The sequence below is a fragment of the Chiloscyllium plagiosum genome, unplaced genomic scaffold (genome assembly GCF_037043375.1).
Source record: "Chiloscyllium plagiosum isolate Xiang-an unplaced genomic scaffold, Cpla_swu_hap1 HiC_scaffold_37, whole genome shotgun sequence".
NCBI lineage: Eukaryota > Metazoa > Chordata > Chondrichthyes > Orectolobiformes > Hemiscylliidae > Chiloscyllium > Chiloscyllium plagiosum.
In genome coordinates, this window is record NW_028270175.1 from 20491509 (window position 1) to 20511484 (window position 19976).

At 42.7% G+C, this 19976-nt stretch overlaps 1 protein-coding gene across 7 annotated transcripts in view; it reads right to left on the minus strand.

Annotated features, from left to right (window-relative positions):
• Window positions 1-12477, minus strand: part of LOC122540348 (uncharacterized) — a 263160-nt gene extending 250683 nt beyond the window's left edge. For 4 of the 7 annotated variants that reach the window (XM_043675945.2, XM_087980440.1, XM_043675942.2 and 1 more), the window contains exon 1: window positions 12159-12476. The gene's annotated coding sequence lies outside the window, so the exon portion shown is untranslated. Of the gene's footprint in view, window positions 1-12158 lie in introns of all 7 variants that reach the window. The other 3 variants (XM_043675941.2, XM_043675939.2, XM_043675947.2) reach the window with 2 other exon arrangements.
• Between the last annotated feature and the right edge of the window lie 7499 nt (window positions 12478-19976).

The following is a 19976-nucleotide window of genomic DNA, read 5'->3' on the forward strand; positions in this document are numbered from 1 at the left end:
TCAAACGCCTTACTGAAGTCCATATAGATCACATCTACTGCTCTGCCCTCATCAATCTTCTTTGTTACTTCATCAAAAAACTCAATCAAGTCCTCCCTGTATTCCATGAGATCTAACCTTGCTAATCAGTTTCCCAGGGGAAGCTTGTCAAACACCTTACTGAAGTCCAAATAGATCACATCTGTCACTATGCCCTCAATCCTCTTTGTTACTTCTTCAAAAAACTCAATCAAGTTTGTGAGACATGATTTCCCACACATAAAGCCATGTTGACTATCCCTAATCAGTCCTTGCCTTTCCAAATAATGCACACCCTGTCTCTCAGGATTCTCTCCAACGACTTGCCCACCACAGACGTCAGGCTCACTGGTCTATAGTTCCCTGGCTTGTCCTTACCACCTTAAATAATGGCACCACATTAGCCAACCTCCAATCTTCCAGCACCTCACCTGTGACAATCGATGATATAAATATCTCAGTAAGAGGCCCAGCAAACAATTCCCTAGCTTCCCAATAAGTTCTACGGTACACCTGATCAGGTCCTGGGGATTTATCCACTTTTATGCGTTTCAAGACATCCAGCACTTCCTCCTCTATAGTAAGGACATTTTTAAAGATGTCACCATCTATTTCCCTACATTCTATATCTTTCATGTCCTTTTCCACAGTAAATACTGACACAAAATATTTGTTTAGTATCTCCACATCTCCTGCGGCTTCACGCAAAGGCCGCCTTGTTGATCTTTGAGGGGCCCTATTGTCTCCCTAGTTACCCTTTCGTCCTTAATGTATTTGTAAAAACCCTCTGAATTCTCCTTAACTCTATTTGGCAAAACTGTCTCACGTCCCCTTTTTGCCCTACTGATTCCTCTTAAGTAAACTCCTACTGCCTTTATACTCTAAGGATTCACTATACCTGGCATATGCTTCTTTTTTCTTAACCAAACCCTCAATTTCTTTAGTCATCCAGCATTCCCTACACCTGCCAGCCTTTCCTTTCACCCTAACAAGAATATATTTTCTCTGGACTCTCGTTATCTCACTTCTGAAGGCTTCCCATTTTCCAGTTATCCCTTTACCTGTGAACATTTGCCCCCAATTAGCTTTTGAAAGTTCTTGCCTAATATCATCGAAATTGGCCTTTCTCTAATTTAGAACTTCAACTGTTAGATCTGGTCTATCCTTCTCCATCACTATTTTAAAACTAATAGAATTATGGTCGCTGGCCCCAAAGTGCTCCCAAACTGACACCTCAATCACCTGCCTTGCCTTACTTCCCAAGAGTAGGTCAAGTTTTGCACCTTCTCAGTATGTGGATGTACCGACTAGAATCAGAAAATTTTCTAGTATACACTTAAATTCCTCTCCATCTAAACTGTTAACACTATGGAAGTCCCAGTCTATGTTTGGAAAGTTAAAATCCCCTATCATAACCACCTTATTATTCTTACAGATAACAGCTCTCCTTACAAATTTGTTTCTCAATTTCCCTCTGACTATTAGGGGATCTATAATACGATCCCAATAAAGTGATCATCCCTTTTTTATTTCTCAGTTCCACCCAAATAACTTCCCTGGATGTATTTCCGGGAATATCCTCCCTCAGTCCAGCTTGTAATACTGTCACTTATCAAAAGTCCATTCAGTATTCTAACAACAGTAGGGTAGAAACGGTTTTGAAACCAGCTGGTGCATGTGTTCAGGCTTCTGTACCTTTTCCCTGATGGTAGTGATTGTAGTAAAACATTGCCAGCATGTGATGGATCTTTGAGAATGCTGGCAGTCTTTCCTTGACTGCACGCTTGGTGAATGGATTCTATAGATGGGAGGTTGGCCTTTGTGATTGTCCCGGCCGAGTTCACTACTCTCTGTAACTGTCTCCAATCTTCAATGTTACAGCTGCCATACCAGGTAGTGATACATCCAGGAGAAAGTGAGGACTGCAGATGCTGGAGATCAGAGCTGATAAAATGTTGTTGGAAAAGCGCAGCAGATCAGGCAGCATCCAAGGAGCAGGAGAATCGACGTTTCGGGCATTAGCCCTTCTTCAGGAATGAGGAAAGTGTGCCAAGCAGGCTAAGATAAAAGGTAAGGAGGAGGGACTTGGGGGAGGGGCGTTGGAAATGCGATAGGTGGAAGGAGGTTAAGGTGAGGGTGATAGGCCGGAGTGGGGGTGGGGGCGGGGGTGGAGAGATCAGGAAGAAGATTGCAGGTCAAGAAGGCGGTGCTCAGTTCGAGGGTTGGGACTGAGATAAGGTGGGGGGAGGGGAAACGAGGAAACTGGAGAAATCTGAGTTCATCCCTTGTGGTTGGAGGGTTGCTAGGTGGAAGATGAAGCGCTCTTCCTCCAGCCGTCGTGTTGCTATGGTCTGGCGATGGAGGAGTCCAAGGACCTGCATGTCCTTGATGGAGTGGGAGGGGGAATTGAAGTGTTGAGCCACGGGGTGGTTGGGTTGATTGGTCCGGGTGTCCCAGAGGTGTTCTCTGAAACGTTCCACTAGTAGGCGGCCTGTCTCCCCAATATAGAGGAGGCCACATCGGGTGCAGCGGATGCAGTAAATGATGTGTGTGGAGGTGCAGGTGATTTTGTGGCAGATATGGAAGGATCCCTTGGGGCTTGGAGGGAAGTAAGGGGGGAGGTGAGGGTGCAAGTTTTACATTTCTTGCGGTTGCAGGGGAAGGTGCTGGGAGTGGAGTTTGGGTGGGTGGGGGGTATGGACCTGACGAGGGAGTCACGGAGGAGTGGTCTTTTCGGAACGCTGATAGGAGAGGGGAGGGAAATATATCCCTGGTGGTGGGGTCCGTTTGGAGGTGGTGGAAATGACGACGGTTGATACGATGTATATGGAGGTTGGTGGGGTGGTAGGTGAGGACCAGTGGGGTTCTGTCCTGGTGGCGATTGGAGGGGCGGGGCTCAAGGGCGGAGGAGCGGGAAGTGGAGGAGATGCAGTGGAGAGCATCGTCGATCACATCTGGGGGGAAATTGCGGTCTTTGAAGGAGGAGGCCATCTGGGTTGTTCGATATTGGAACTGGTCCTCCTGGGAGCAGATGCCTTCTCTTGGCCGTGAGCCCCGCCCCTCCAATCGCCACCAGGACAGAACCCCACTGGTCCTCACCTACCACCCCACCAACCTCCATATACATCGTATCATCCGTCGTCATTTCCGCCACCTCCAAACGGACCCCACCACCAGGGATATATTTCCTTCCCCTCCCCTATCAGTGTTCTGAAAAGACCATTCCCTCAGTGACTCCCTCGTCAGGTCCACACCCCCCACCAACTCGACCTCCACTCCCAGCACCTTCCCCTGCAACTGCAAGAAATGCAAAACTTGCGCCCACACCTCCCCCCTTGCTTCCCTCCAAGGCCCCAAGGGATCCTTCCATATCCGCTACAAATTCACCTGCACCTCCACACACATCATTTACTGCATCCGCTGCACCCAACGTGGCCTCCTCTATATTGGGGAGACAGGCCGCCTACTAGTGGAACGTTTCAGAGAACACCTCTGGGACACCCGGACCAACCAATCCAACCACCCCGTAGCTCAACACTTCAACTCCCCCTCCCACTCCACCAAGGACATGCAGGTCCTTGGACTCCTCCATCGCCAGACCATAGCAACATGACAGCTGGAGGAAGAGCGCCTCATCTCCCGCCTAGGAATCCTCCAACCACAAGGGATGAACTCAGATTTCTGCAGTTTCCTCATTTCCCCTCCCCCCACCTTAACTCAGTCCCAACCCTCGAACTCAGCACCACCTTCCTAACCTGCAATCTTCTTTCTGACCTCTCCGCCCCCACCCCCACTCCAGCCTATCACCCTCACCTTAACTTCCTTCCACCTATCGCATTTCCAACGCCCCTCCCCCAACTCCCTCCTCCCTAGCTTTTATCTTAGCCTGCTTGGTACACTTTCCTCATTCCTGAAGAAGGACTCATGCCCGAAACGTCGATTCTCCTGTTCCTTGGATGCTGCCTGGCCTGCTGCGCTTTTCCAGCAACACATTTTCAGCAGTGATACATCCAGATAGAATGCTCTCGATGGTGCACCTATAAACGTTAGCAAGGGTATTCACCGTCATGCCAAATTTTCTCAGCTGTCTGAGGAAGAGGAGACATTGTTGGGCCTTTATAATCAATGCGTCCACATGATGAGCCCAAGAAAGCTTGTTGTTAATGACCACTCCCAGGAGCTTGACACTCTCCACTCGTTCCACCTCTTTGCTGTTAATGTGTAAGGGGGCATGAGTAACATCCCTTGCATGTAGCACTGGTAATCGGATACATCCAAACAATGGAACAAAGGCAAGGTGGGAATCCATTTTCACCCAGCAAGTCAAATTGAAAGGCAATGAATAGCTCTGTTATGAATTCACAAAAAAACTTCATCCTTTACAAAAAGATAAAAATCAAAAAATAAAGAACACAGTACTACAGTGGATAAAGCAACTTCTGACATCTGAAGATGCCTTGTGGTGACATTAGAGTCAGAGTTATATAGCACAGAAACAGACCCTTTAGACCAATTCATCCTTGCCAACCATAAACTAAACTAATGTAGTCCCATTTCCCAGCATTTGGCCCATATCCCTCTAAACTCTTCCTATTCATGCACCCATCCAGATGCCTTACAAATCTCCAGCACAGATTCACATGGATGATCTCTGAAATGGTAGACCTAACATACAATGAACAGCCGAGGATCCTGGGATTGTATTCATTAGAGTTTAGAAGGTTGAAGGGAGATCTGATAGAAACTTACAAGATAATGCATGGCTTAGAAAGGGTGGAAGCTGGGAAGTTGTTTCAGTTAGGCGGGGATACTAGGACCCGTGGGCACAGCCTTAGAACTAGAGGGGGTCAATTAAAAAAGAAATGAGGAGCCATTTCTTCAGCCGGAGTGTGGTGGGCCTGTGGAATTCATTGCCACGGAGTGCATTGGAGGCCAGGATGTTAAATATCTTCAAGGCAGAAATTGATAAATTCTTGATCTTGCAAAGAATTATGGGCTACGGAGAGAGTGCGGGTGAGTGGCGATGAAATGCCCATTAACCATGATTGAATAGCGGAGTGGACTCAATGGGCCGAATGGCCTTACTTCCACTCATATGTCTTAGGAAAGTCATAGAGATGTACAGCACAGAAACACGGCGATCAGATATCCGAACCTAATCTAGTCCCATTTGCCAGCACTTGGCCCATATCCCTCTAAACCCTTCCTATTCATATACCCATCCAAATGTCTTTTACATGTTGTAATTGTACCAGCCTCTGCCACTTATCCATGCCCCTCATGATTTTATGAACCTGTATAAGGTTCAGGGAAAACAGCTCCAGCCTATTCAGCTTCTCCCCATAGCTCAAAACCTCCAACCTGGATGAAACACATTTACATGGAGTTTCCATGACTGAGAAGGACAGAATTAATCCTTTGATGAATAGTTGTCACATACATACGGAGATGACAATTAAATAACGTGAATTCCAAACAATCTCTGCAAAAGTCTGAGGTTTCCTTACTGCTAAATGACCTCCTAGTGGTAGCTCATGCGCTACTCAACATCTTTCTATAACCCACTGGCAAAACAACTTGATAAACTTCTGCCCATTTCTCATCAAACTGAATGTGATAGAACATAGAAGACTGCAACAAGGAACTGGCCCTTTGGCCCACGATGTTGTGCCGAGGGTTAATCCTAATGTAAAATAAAATAAAACAAACTTAACCTACGACCCCCTCAACTCATCGCTATCCAGCATGTCCAGCAGTTGCTTAAATGTCCCTAATGAATCTGCTTCCACCACCACCGCTGGCAATGCATCTCATGAATTCACAACTCTCTGCGTAAAGAACCTAATATCTTAAAACTATCAACCCTCATACCAGTCGATCCTGCCCTGGGGAAAGTCTCTGGCTATTGACTCTATCCAGGCCTCTCATTACTTTGTATACCTCGATCAGGTCTCCTCTCTTCCTCCTTCTCTCCAGAGAGAAAGTCCGAGCTTAGTCAACCTCTCTTCATAAGGCAAGCCCTCTAGTCCAGGCAGCATCCTGGTAAACCTTCTTTGTACCCTCTCCAAAACCTCCTGTATCTTTCCTATAGTAGGGCAACCAGAACTGGACACAATATTCCAAGTGTGGTCTCACCAGGGACTTGTAGAGCTCTAACAAAACCTCGCGGCTCTTAAACTCAATTCCCCTGTTAATGAAAGCCAAAACACCATATGCTTTCTTAACAACCCTATCCACTTGGGTGGCAACTTTGAGGGATCTATGTACTTGAACATCAAGATCCCTCTGTTCCTCCACACTGCCAAGAATCCTGTCTTTAATCCTATATTCAGCATTCACGTTTGACCTTCCAAAATGCATCACTTCGTATTTATCCAGGTTGAACTCCATCTGTCATTTCTCAGCCCAGCTCTGCATTCTGTCTATGTCGCACTGCAGCCTGCAATAGCTCTTGATACTAATCGACAGCACCTCAAACCTTAGTGTCATCTGCAAAGTTACTAACCGACCCCTCAACCTCCTCATCCAAGTCATTTATAAAAACTACAAAGAGCAGAGGCCAAGAACAGAGCCCTGCAGTACCCCACTCACTGACCTCCAGGCAGAATACTTTCCATGTACAACCACTCCCTGCCTTCTGTCAGCCAACCAATTCTGAATCCAGATAGCCAAATCTCCCTGTAACCCATACTTCCTGACTTTATGAATGAACCTACCATAGGGAACCTTATCAAATGCCTTGCTGAAGTCCACATACACCACATCCTTCATCGACCTGTCTTGACACCTCCTCAAAGAACTCAATAAGATTAGTGAGGCATGACCTGCCCCTCACAAAGCCATGCTGACTGCCTTTAATCACACTCTGCTTTACCAAATAGTCAAATCTTATCCCTCAGAATTCTTTCCAAAAAAAAACTTTGCTGACCACAGACATAAGACTGATTGGTCTGTAATTGCCAGGAATTTCCCTATTACCCTTCTTGAAAAGAGGAACAACATTCACCTCCTTCCAATCCTCCAGTATGACTCCCATGCAGAGTGAGGCAGCAAAGATCTTCGCCAACAGCTTCGCAACCTCCTGTCTCGCTTCCAGGAGCGGCCTAGGATAAACTTGGTCTGGCCCTGGGAACTTATCAATCTTAACGTTTTCCAAAATTTCCAGCACATCATCAGCTTCAAACTTTATCTGTTCAAGCCTATCCCAGCTCCTCAAAGTTCTCATTCACAACTAGGTACCTTTCCTTAGTGAAAAGTGAAACAAAAACTCATTTAGAGCTTCTCCTAGCTGCTCAGACTCCAATGAGCAGATGGTCTCCATTTCCTCATTAAGACATCGTTTTTTAAAGATAATAACATGCAGGGATATATTCAGATTCTTTTTCTGTGTATGCCTTTTGATACAATTGTTTTAAAATTTCATCTTTCTGCTGTAACTCCATTAATTTATCTGAGCTAAAGATGTCTGCTTCATCATCTATCGGTTCCTGGTTTGTCTCAACCATCACCCAACAGAGTCTCTGCTAATTTCACTTCAACTTTATCAGTACTCTTTGATTTATCCTGTTTCAGCTAGTGACTTTGTAACCACACAGTCAGGAAAAGTCCCAGGATGTGTCCAGCAATAATTCAGTTGATGGAGTTTCCATTGACTTTACAACCACAGTAGGCAACACTCCTGCCAGTGAATCCATAATATCATCAGCAAAGGACAAAATTGAATTCCCAGAGCTGAGAATTTGTCCAGTACTCCTACCACAACTTCTCCAATCCTCACTGGACACTCTAACCTCACTACTCACAATTCAGCGTTTGTCTCAAAATGAATTCCCGTTACTAGTACCTTTTCTGGCACTAGTCCTCCAGAAGTGCATATCTCCTCACCTTTCAGCATCACAGATCGAGAGGATCTTTATATCTCTTAATATTGTAACCACTTTACCTGCTCCTCCTGGACTACGCGAGTAAACTTTATCTTCAGAGATGTTTGGTTTAAGATCTGGCACCTCCAACCAGCATGTACATTCTGGTGCAGCTTTCTAGCCTCCATTGTGCTTTCTGTTACCACTCCAACAAAATTCACTGGCTTATCCTGTTTCCTACATCTGGCTTCCCAGTGCCTTTCCTAACTCACCAACACTGATTTCATGTAGCCTTCTTTATTTCTGGTCTTATGGTCTAAATATTGCAATTGTACCCACCACCACCTCCTTTGGCAACTTGTTCCATACCAGCATCACACTCTGAAAAAAAAATCACCCCTCATGTTCTTATTAAATGTTTCTCCTCTCACCTTAAACCTATGCCCTCTAGTTTTGGCCTCGACTACCTGGGAAAAGATCTTGGCTATTCACCGCATCCTTACCCTCATTATTTTGTAAGCCTCTATAAAGTTACCCCTCAGCCTCCAATGCTCCAGGGAAAATAGCCCTAACCTATTCAGCCTCTCCCCAAAACTCAAACCCTCCAATCCTGGCAACATACTCAAATCTTTTCTGCAACCTCTCCAGTTTAACAATAGCTTTCCTATAGCAGGGAGACCAGAATTGAACAGTATTCTAAAAGTTAAAAATCACAACACCAGGTTATAGTCCAACAGGTTATTGGGAAGCATTAGCTTTTGGAACACTCCTCCTTCATCAGGTAGCTGTATTGTGACACAAACCCCAGGTCCTGGTTGAGGCCATCCTCATGGGTTCCGAACTTGGCTATTAGCCTCTGCTCAGCCACTCTGCATTGTTGTGTATCCCGAAGTGGATTGGTGGATGGTCACCCAAAGATCTGAGGTTGAATGTCTCTGACCGCTGAAGTGTTTCCCGATTTGGGGGGGGCACGAAATCACCCCTATCTGGTGATTGTTGCGCACTGTCCATTCATCCATTGTAGCAGCAGCTTGGTCTCGCCAATATACCATGTCTCAGGGCATCCATACCTGCAGCGTATGAGATAGATAATGTTGGCTGAGTCACATAAGTATCTGTCACGTACATGGTGGGTGGTATCCCCAGTTGTAATGGTAGTATCCATGTCGACACTGACATCTTGCAATGGTTGCCATGACAGGGTTGTATGTTGTTGTGGTCCATGTTTCCTGAAGGCTGGGCAGTCTGTTTAAGGTTTGGCAGTTGTTTTAAGGCAAGAAGTGGAGGTGTAGATAAGGTCTTGGGGAGGTGTTCATCCTCATCGATGATGTGTTGCAGGCTACCAGGAAGTAGCGGATAACAAAGGGTACCCTATCGGTTGCATCCCACGTCTGTTTCCTGAGGACGTCAATACAGTTTCTCACTGTGGCACATCAGAACTAGTTATCGAAAAGTTGAGCATTGTACTGAGGTGCCCATCCTCGATGGAGAAGAGTGCGTCCAAGAATGAGACAGATACTAAAGATACTAAAAGTGGCCTCAGTGTCCTGTACAGTAGCAACATGACATCCAACTCCTATATGCAATGCACTGACCAACAAAAGCAAGAGTACCAAATGCTTCCTTCATGGCCCTGTCTACCTGTGACTCAATTTGAGGAACTATGCACCTGCACCCCGAGGTCTCTATTCAGCAACACTCCCCATGCCCTACCATTGACGGTATAAATCATGCCCTGATTTGCCTGACCAAAGTGCAAGACCTCACATTTAAATTAAATCCAGCTGCCACTTCTATGCCCATGGGCCCATCTAATCAAGATCCTGTTGTGCTCTGAGAAAACATTCTTCACTGTCCACTACACCAACTATTATTTTGATGACACCTAAAAATTTACTAACTATACCTCCTATATTCGCATCCAAATTGTTTATATAAGTGACAAAATGCAGTGGACCCAGCACCTTTAACTTTTGCACAACAGCAGAAAAACTTAAATTTTTGGAATTAGCATTAAAAATCAATCCTAAACACAAGTGACAACAGCAACTGTTCTAGAAAGAGGCGAATGATTCTATCAAGAGGTAGATGAAACTTGTCAAAATAATCAAAGTAACAAAGTTAGTACTGCTAGAATGCTGAAATGGGATGTTGCCACTCAATTTAAACACATACCTGTGGTTATTTGATAACATTAACTAAAATGAAGCAAGGACTTTGGTTTTTTTGTAAACATGAAACATAAATTTATGGATATTGGCTACAGCATTTTTAAAGAGACGACTAAATTTCTAATCATGTTTATTACTAGCTTACATTTTTACATCAATTCAACATTCATATTTAACTTCATCAGATGCAGTTCAATAATTCAAAAGGTAACAAAAAAATTCATATCAATATGGTCAACTTAAAATAGTTCAACTTCCTTTATAAAATCAAAAAGCAGATGATAGTAGAGACCAATATTTGGCTGTGATCCTGTTTATAACCTGTCTTACACCTTGTTAGAAATAGAGGATCACTTCAAAGGGTATTAGCAGATCCAGTGCCTTACAGAACTACACACTAGCCAGAATAGGTCAGTGAAGAAGACATTTAGTTGAAAAATAAATCTAATAGATAAAAAAACACCATTTTCTTGGTGTTTGGAACACAATGTGGGCTAAGGTGTGTATGTAGGACCTTTACAGTCCACGAGGGGGAATCTGAGTGGAGTTGTAAATTCTAGCCACTTGTGCAGAAGAGGGAGCAAAATGGATTTCCCATTGATATTGTACAAATTTCTGCGAAAGGTATCTCAAGTATGAGGAAACCTGACCTCTGTGACATCATCATCACCCCAAGGATCTTATTACCAATGTCTTGAGGGTCACCTGATGTATCCAGCCAAATCAACATAATAGCTACAAAAAGCTGTCGTTAGCACTGCTGCCTCATAGTGCCAGAGATCTGTGTTTGATTCCACCCTTGGGTGACTCTGTGAAATTTGCACATTCGCCCTGTGTCTACATGGGTTCCTGGCAAAATGCTCCTGTTTCCTCCCATAGTCCAAAGATGTGGAGTTTAGGTGGACTAACTGTGCTCAGTGTCCAGGGATGTGCAGGCTAGGTGGATTAGCCATGGTCTGTTTGGGATGACCTTTGAAAGGTTGGTGTAGATTAGATGAGCCAAATAGTCTCTATCTGCACTATAGCAATTCTATGTTCTAAAACAGAGCAATGACTGGGTACTTTGTGACGAGTATCTCTTCTCCTTACCCCTCAAAAACTAAACACTATTTATAAGACTCAAATCAGGAGTTTGGTGGAATAATCATCCTTGAATTTGTGCAGTTGCAACCATCAAAACACTCAGGTGATTAATAGCCACGACACTTAGTAGGATGAGTCATTGAGTGACGGCAGACCTCTGCAAATTCACCTTTTAGCCAGATGTCATGTATTAGCACAGACACTGAACAGTTTTAATTACACAAAAAGTCACAAGCTGTTGTTACCAGTCTAGCTATCCTCATCCTTTTTCAGCATGGGTCAAGGAAAAATGTCTAATGTCCTTCTCAGAATCAGAGGAAAATAACAAATCAGTGGATAGCAATTAGAACCTTGGGATTTTCGGCTGCCGATTGATAGATATAGCATCTGTGCTCAAATTCGGCCATTTCCAGCTACTAAATAGTTTCTAAAGTGGGATCTAAGTAGGAAAGCTCCCTGGTTGGTTCACCAGATTTATCCAACGAGAAATCAGATTCTGTGTTCTTGATATTCTTTCTAATCAACCTGTTCAGATATGTTAGAACACACCTCTATACCAGGTGTGACTCGAACCCAGGCCTACCACTGTCTTGAGGGCCTTTTTTGGTGAGGTGTATGGCTGCTATAATCGGCCTCGGAACCCTACCAATTCGAAAGAAAATAAGTTTGCTGCTGCTGATTACCATCTCCGATGGAGTTTGAAATGATTGGTGTCGGGTTCAGATTTTATAGGCTCTGCGATTAAACTACTTTGTGAACGCTCAGTCTTGGATTGTCTGTCTAGTTACATTATCCCAAATCTGCCGAGACAGGAAAGAAAACCAAGGTGCTCGGTTCGACAGCTGCCTCCGGCTTGAGAGCGGTAGAACTCGGTTTGCTGCCGTCTAGTTGCTGTTTAGAGAGTGCATTATGAAAATTAGTGCCTTGTTTGGATGTCGACGAGCATACCCTAGAAGTTACAAACGGAGGATAGAACTCAGTTGAAGGTTTCCCTGACACTTAATTTTCCTGATCGATGGCTTACCTCTTGAAAGGTTTAGACTCCTGTGGTCCTTTCAGTTTCCCCCTATTTCTTCAGGTAAAGCAACGCCAAAAGTTTCCTGGAAGCCACTGGCGTGAAACTGAGCGAAGATTAGGGCAATGGTCAAAAGTTCATACCGAGTTCTACGCTATTCGTTAACTGCCCAGTAGGAAAAAGGAAGGTTTGGGGCATAAAACATGGTTAGTTGGGTTATATGCCGGCGTATGCACAACTGTGGAATTACATTCAGCAAAAAAAACTAAAGAGGAAAACTGTTTTTGTCTAATTCTTTCATTCAAAAGATCGGAAGAAATATTATTCACTACCACTAAAATTAACAGGCACTTAAGCAAATATGCTCAATGGAGACAACTAGTGGTAGTAGCTCCACAGTGCATATTACCCTTTTGAGATTCCAGGAAAACATTTTTCTGCCTTTAATAATAACCCTAAAGAGTTTGTCTGGTTTGAGTTATACCATTATCCGGTGTGGCACTGAAATAATCGCTGATCAAGATGTCAGAAATAATTTCGTGTCCTCGGAAGTGTAGTTGAGGGGGACTCCATTTAAATTTCTTGAAAATATTTGGAAAGTAATCTGTTAAAGTACAGGAAACCTATCATTAGATCTTTTATTGTGGCACAACCTCAAGTTTTTTTCTGCAATTATTTCGTCAAATATTCCTGTAGGAAAAGCAGGACAGAGCACAAGGAGGGAGGGGAGCATTGCAACATCAACTACAGAGATAAAACGCAAGAACCAATACTGCCTTCCGGATCGGAACGATTAATTACCCCCCCAAAAAAGCTGTAAGAGAATATTAACAAGATGGTGGATTCAGCAATAAAGTGTGAAGAGGAATTCAAGAACAGAATGTGAGGTAGCAAAAAGATACTTTGAAGAAAATTTGAATGATATAGAAGAGTTGGTGGTTCAAACTCGCAAGAAATTAAAAACATCTGTGGTGGATGAAGCCATTTTTAAACTAATGGATTGCTGGGTTTTGTGAAAAAGATCGTGAATATAAAACTTGAGAGTCTAAGTTTTAAGTAAGGGGGCATAATTAGCAGGAAGCAAACTTCACTGACAGGTTGAATGAGTATAAAAAAAATTGGTTCGAAGCATTGGAATATGCTGCATGGGGAAAGAAATGCATTAACTCGAGCTTTTTGCTAACAAGTGTGCTGAGCAGGGAGGTGAGGGATCAAACTTGATTAAATGTTTGAAATCAAATGAAGTTTGAAGCAGGATATCAAAAATTGAAGGTCAGGGAAAGGCAGGAAGCTAAGGAGACCACGACTGCACAAGTGTGAGCAGCTGGGCAGCATAGAAGGACAACAGGGAATAAGGAAAAGGTTAATCAAGACAATACATTAGAGTATTAGGAGTTGCTATAATGTGATTCACTATTAACTGCCTCTGGGCAATTAGGGATGGGCAATAAATACTGGCCTTACCAGTGATGCACGCATCCTGTAAGTGAATAAATGAAAATGTTTAAAAGCAAGCATATTCAGAGGCATCAACAACAAAAAGCAGTGGGTGTTGGGCCTCCAGTGGGTCATAAAATAGAGTTAATAGTTTGATAAGGTAATGGTGGATGTAATTAAAAAAACTTGCTTCTGTTTTCGTAGTGGATACAAAAAAATCCTAATGTTAACTTTAAATTAGATCAACAGGGATAGAAGTGCTTGGTGGAATTATAATCACGAGAAGTGCTACTGAACAAACTGATAGAGCTGTCAGTTAATAAGCTTACAATCCTAATGTACTTTATCAAAGGGTCTTAAAACAGGGGTAGTGAGGTAGTAGATGCATTGGTGTTAATTTTCCAAAATTCATCAGATTCTAGAAAGGTTCCATTAGACTCAAATAGATTCAAGGGAGGGAGGTGAAAACAGGAAACCAGTGTCATCCCATTTCCCCTCCCTCAGTTGGTCAAAGCAAAATGCTCAGAGACACAGTACAGTTTTACCTCCATCTTTATTCCAGGCCCTGGAGGGAGAGAGAACAATCACCCATGTACACAGGGACATGGGTTCCCTGCCTTCTCTCTAAAACAACAATTTCTTAATGAATTATATTGTCATTTTACAGGAAGGAGCATCCAGTTAAGGCAACATATATATTGATTGGGTGACCATTACAATCAACGAGTGTCAATAGCAAAGATTAAGCCATCTGCTGCTACACAATGAATGTTCTTAACCTTAACTGGCTTCCCATAATGAATACTTTTTACCTTGTTAAACTGACCTTACATTTTTTTTTTTTTTTTTTTTCTCTTTTTTTTTTTTACAGTGAAAGACACAAAGTGCACGAATCTTTATTCAATTTCCACCACCAAGAAGATAGGAAAACACCCGGGTGGCCAGTGACAAACACTGCCCTTCACATCAAGGGACAGTGCTGTGTGATCAAAACAGTGAAGGGGAGGGGAGGGACGGGACTAAATCAAAATAGAATTGGAGGGAGAAATGATGCACTCCACTCCCTGCGGCGCCCACCTCTCCCTGAACAACTCCAGGGTGTTGGTGGACACCGCGTGCTCCTTCTCCAAGGACACCCGGGCTCTAACGTAACCGCGGAAGAGGGGCAGGCAGTCGGCCCTAACGACCCCCTCCACGGCCCGCTGCCTGGACCTGTTGATGGCCAGTTTGGCCAGGCCCAGGAGCAGACCCACGAGGAGGTCTTCAGACCTGCCCTCCTTCCTCCGTACCGGGTGCCCAAAGATCAGGAGCGTGGGACTGAAGTGCAGCCAAAAACAGAGGAGAAGGTTTTTAAGGAAATCAAAAAGGGAGTGCAAACGCCCACACCCAATATATACATGGTCCACGGACTCCACAGCGCCACAGAACAAGCAGTTGGGCTGGGAGTCCGTGAACCACCGCAATCTGCGGTTGCAGGGGACTGCTGCGTGCAGCACCCTCCACCCCAGATCCCCGAGAGAAAGGGGGAGGACTCCCGCGTAGAGAGCCCTCCACTGGGGATAAAACTGACCTTACATACTGAATGCTTCCAATATTATTAAATGGCTCTACATAATTAATGCTTTTCCACCTTGTTAACCTATTACCCTTGCCTCCAACACCCCATTATTCAGTGCAAGTTCTTATCTGATCTGAATCATGCTCAGCTGAACCTCTTGTTTCACAAAACTCAAAACTTAACTCTTTCCCTATGTCTTATACACTTTCTCATTTCCTCCTTTTATTATTTCATGATAACCACCTAGATGGCACTACCAGCTTTCATAAGACTCTGACAGCCAGTATTTAAGCAAGTTATTGATACACAACATAGTGATTAACAAAAATTACTAGTCTGTTACAGTAAATAGAATTTGAAGAATCTTCTTATGTGGAAAAAAATCCACATAAGTTCTTTAATCTACAGTCCTTAGTGACTACTCCAAGTAGGATGGAAATGAAACAGTTCTCCAAAATGTCTTTCAGTAACGTCCAACCTGAAAACAAAATTCAGTCTGTCCTTCTATCACTCCTCGAAGAAATCTGAATTCTTGGATAAGGGCAGTTAAATAATTAACAATACTGACAAGACTTCCATCCTTCCGGAGATGCTTCAGATGCAGGATACCATCTGAGTGTGCAGTACAGCAGCAGGCTAGGTGAATGCAGCATTCTTTGCTGCTTCTGCTCCCGCTCTGCTGTCAAATGTAACAAAGCTGTTGTGATGCTAGCTTGATCAGTCAACCTTCATATTCCTTAAATGATCAAAAGACAAGGTAAAGCTCACATGCTTTCATGTCCATAGGAAGGCTACTGACAAAAAGCATACCAACAAAAAGCTTTACTGTTATTAGCTTCTTCACTTTTCATGCTCATGACTGGGGAGCTGATTGAGTCTGTTGGATCAGGTTGTGGCGGGGTGGGTGGTGGTTCGAAGGCATGCTTTACCTGTGAATGGAGAAACTAATGAGGCGATGTTAGCTGCTAAAAGTATCTTTGCATTTCCTCTCTCATCCCTTCCTTGCCAAGATGGTAATCAATATGAAGACAGCCACACGTTTAACTACACTAAATTGTGTCTACCTATTTCAACATTCTCAGTTGTCTTGAAGTCTGTTACTCTGTTCACTATTTGTGACATTATCAAGTTTTATACAATCCATAAACTTCTAAATTGTACTGCCTAAACAATTCAGTCAATTATAAACAACAATCAATGGTCCTAAAATCAAACCCTCAGGGGACCTATTCAAGTAATTCAAAAATTATTTTCCTTTGACGAATTGACACTTGGCTAATGTGAAACCTATCAGGAAAAATATTTCAAAAATCTGAAACAGCGAGAAAACAACAAAATGTTTCCTGTGCTTTAGCAATTGAAGAGGCAGTTTCAGTTCAGATTTAAATCTCAATTATTTGTGGGAAATAAATGCTGAATATTTTAAAATATGTTCTCCCAATGAAACTTCCCAAATAAAACACAGTCAGAATTGCAGTGGCAACTTTGATCAACATTCTTTGAATTTGCAATATTAAGGAGGCCAATGAAGTCTTAACAATAATTAACAGAATTTAAAGTCCTGATATTCTCTAGAAAATCTTAACAAAATGTCAAACTCAAAAGGCACTCTACTTCTGTGAACACTCTGCATTAAAAAACACAGCAGCAAAGATATTTTAAATACAATATTCGCATCTGGCTAAAACATGACCACAGTTTTTTTTCAAACAGGCATTGTAGAATTTGAATCAACTCAGGGGCTCAAGGCACTCAATTTGTTTTAAGGTTACACGTTTGATAAATGTTGTACAATTACAATAGAAAAATAAAATCTGCCCCATTACACAGCCCACAAAACACACTGAATTGAGATCCTGACTCAAACAAGGCAAAACAGTTACTTAAAGGGATTTTCTGAACCAGTATTTTAACAAACCAAAATTTTTAAACATCGAACACTCTCAGCATGGCACAATTTACATGGAAACTTTCCTTTTTCAACCCAAGTATTAGTACAATCTTAATTTCAGCATTTCTGGTTTTTATTTTTTGTTTCATCCTCTCACTGAAATTACACTGATAAAAAGAGAAAGCCCTTGCAGCAGACCACATAGCACCACAGTCCAAGCCACTTTTTTCCCCCAGAACAAAGACTCACAGAGTCTCAAATTTCACCATTTGGGAACTTTAACCCCTTTCTCACTTTACTCCTCACACAGGGGCTCAAACCCCAACTAAACGCAGAAAACTTAAACCCCAATTAAACACAGAGAGCTGAAACCCCAATTAAACGCAGAGAGCTCAAACCACAGCACAGCTCGGAGGACTTGAACCTCAAATTAACCCACCCAGGCAACTGAAATGCCAGTATCACGCAGAGAACTCAAAGCTCAATCACACCCACCCCAGGGAACTCAAATCCCAGTACTGCACAGAGGACTCAAACCTCTGCCTGCAAGTGTGCTTGCAAAACTGTGTCTCTCGACTGAACTAATTACCATTCAAGGAATCTGTAGAATAGAGAGTGATTGAACAAGGGGACCATCTCCAACACACAGGCATATTGAGAGGGACCAAGTTTTAAAATCTTCCCTTGCAGGCTGTCCGTCTCGAGATACCGATATTCCAGACGATGGCTGACACTGTCCAATCATAACTATTCATTTGGATCCTGCCAACTATGCCAATACTATCATCTCATTCCCCTCTCAGAGATACAGTATAGTTTTACCTCCTTCATCTTTATTCTGGGTCCTGGAGGGAGAGAGTATAATCGCCCTTTTTTCTCTCTAAAACAGCAATTTCTTAATGAATTATATCGTCATTTTACAGGGAGGAGCATCCAGTTAAGGCAACATACATATTGATTGGGTGACCGTTACAATCAACGAGCGTCAATAGCAAAGATTAAGCCATCTGCTGTTACACAATGAATGTTCTTAACCTTAACTGGCTTCCCATAATGAATACTTTTTACCTTGTTAAACTGACCTTACATACTGAATGCTTCCAATATTGTTAAATGGCTCTGTATAATGAATGCTTTCCACCTTGTTAACCTATTACCCTTGCCTCCAGTACCCCATTGTTAAGTGCAAGTTCCTATCTGATCTGAGTCGTGCTCAGCTGAACCGCTTGTTTCACGAAATCCAAAACTTAGCTCTTCCCCTACCTGCTTATACCTTATACACTTTCTCACAAGAGGTCTGTTGGCTTAATGCCTGTCCTTAGGAAGGGTGTTGGAAGTGATCATTTAAGGAGATTATAATTGGACGTTTGGAAAAATCTAAGGTAATCAGGATGAACCAACATTGTTTTATGAAAGGAAAATCATGTTTAACCAGTTTATTGTAATTTGTGAAAGAATAATGTGCTATGGATAAAGAGAAGCTCATTGTAATGTATTTGGATTTCCTGAAGAGATTTAACAAGATTCCACATTAAAAAAACTATTGTGCAAGTAGGAACTCATGGTATAGGCATTAATATACCAAACTGGATAGAAAATTGGCTGGTTGTCAGAAAACAGATTATGCATAAATGGACACTTTTGGATTTGCAGGATATGATGAAAGAAGTCCCTCAGGTCTGTGCTGGGCCCTCCTTTTTACAATTTATATCAATAACTTAGATGAGGAGATTGAAGGCCTGGTGGCTAAAGTTGCAGATAACACAAAGATAGTTAGAAAACTGTTGTGAAGATAACATAACCTATCTAGAATCGGTCTGCATCTTTGTTTAGTGAATGGGCAAAAATCTGGCAGATGAAGTGTAAAGTGGAAAAATGTGAAGTTGTTCATTTTGGCAGGGAGAAAAAAAAATCAGAGTATTATTTAAATGGCGAACAACTGCAGAACTCCAGATGGATCTAGGCATTCTAGTGCATAAGTCACAAAATATTAGTATATAGATACAGCAAGTGATTAAAAAGGCTACTGCAATTATATCTTTCATTATACTAAGTATTGAACATAAAGGTAAGGATCTGAAACAAGAATAGTGTGTGCTGCAGAAACTGAACAGATGTGGAGAGATGTGGCGAGAGAAGCAATTAATGTTTTGAGTCCAGTGACCCTTCGTCAGGATCTGCTAACCTCAAAATGTATCAAAGATGTTGCCAGACTGACAGTTTCTCCAGCACTTTGTATTTGTTTCAGATCTCCAGAATCTGCATTTCTTTGTTTTATCAGAGTAAGACTGGGAGATAAACAACAGGAGATGATTCGTCAACTTTTCCTATTTTGTGAACTTTTCCCAGTTTTCACAGCATTGCATACCTTTTCATTCACTTTGATACCATCCTTAATTCCTTGAGTTAGCCAAAGTTGGTGCATCTTTTTCATAGAATTTGTCTTCATTTTGGAATAATATAAAAATAATATAACATTACCCCACATGTACCTTTAGATTTGTTTCAAGAACATAGAACAATATAGCGCAGAACAGGCCCTTCGGCCCTCAATGTTGCGCTGACCTGTGAACTACTCTAAGCCCATCTCCCTATACTATCCCATCATCATCCATGTGTTTATCCAAGGATTGTTTAAATCTCCCTAATGTGGCTAAGTTAACTACATTGGCAGGTAGGGCATTCCAGTATTCTGCCTTCCCATTATTCTGAGTAAAGAACCTGCCTCTGACATCTGTGTTATATCTATCACCCTTCAATTTGTAGCTATGCCCCCTTGTACAAGCTGACATTATCATCCGAGGAAAAAGACTTTCACTGTCTACCCTCTGATCATCTTGTATGTCTCTATCAAATCCCCTCTTAGCCTTCTTCTTTTCAATGAGAACAGACCCAAGTCTGTCAGCGTTCCTTATAAGACCTTCCCTCCAGACCAGGCAAC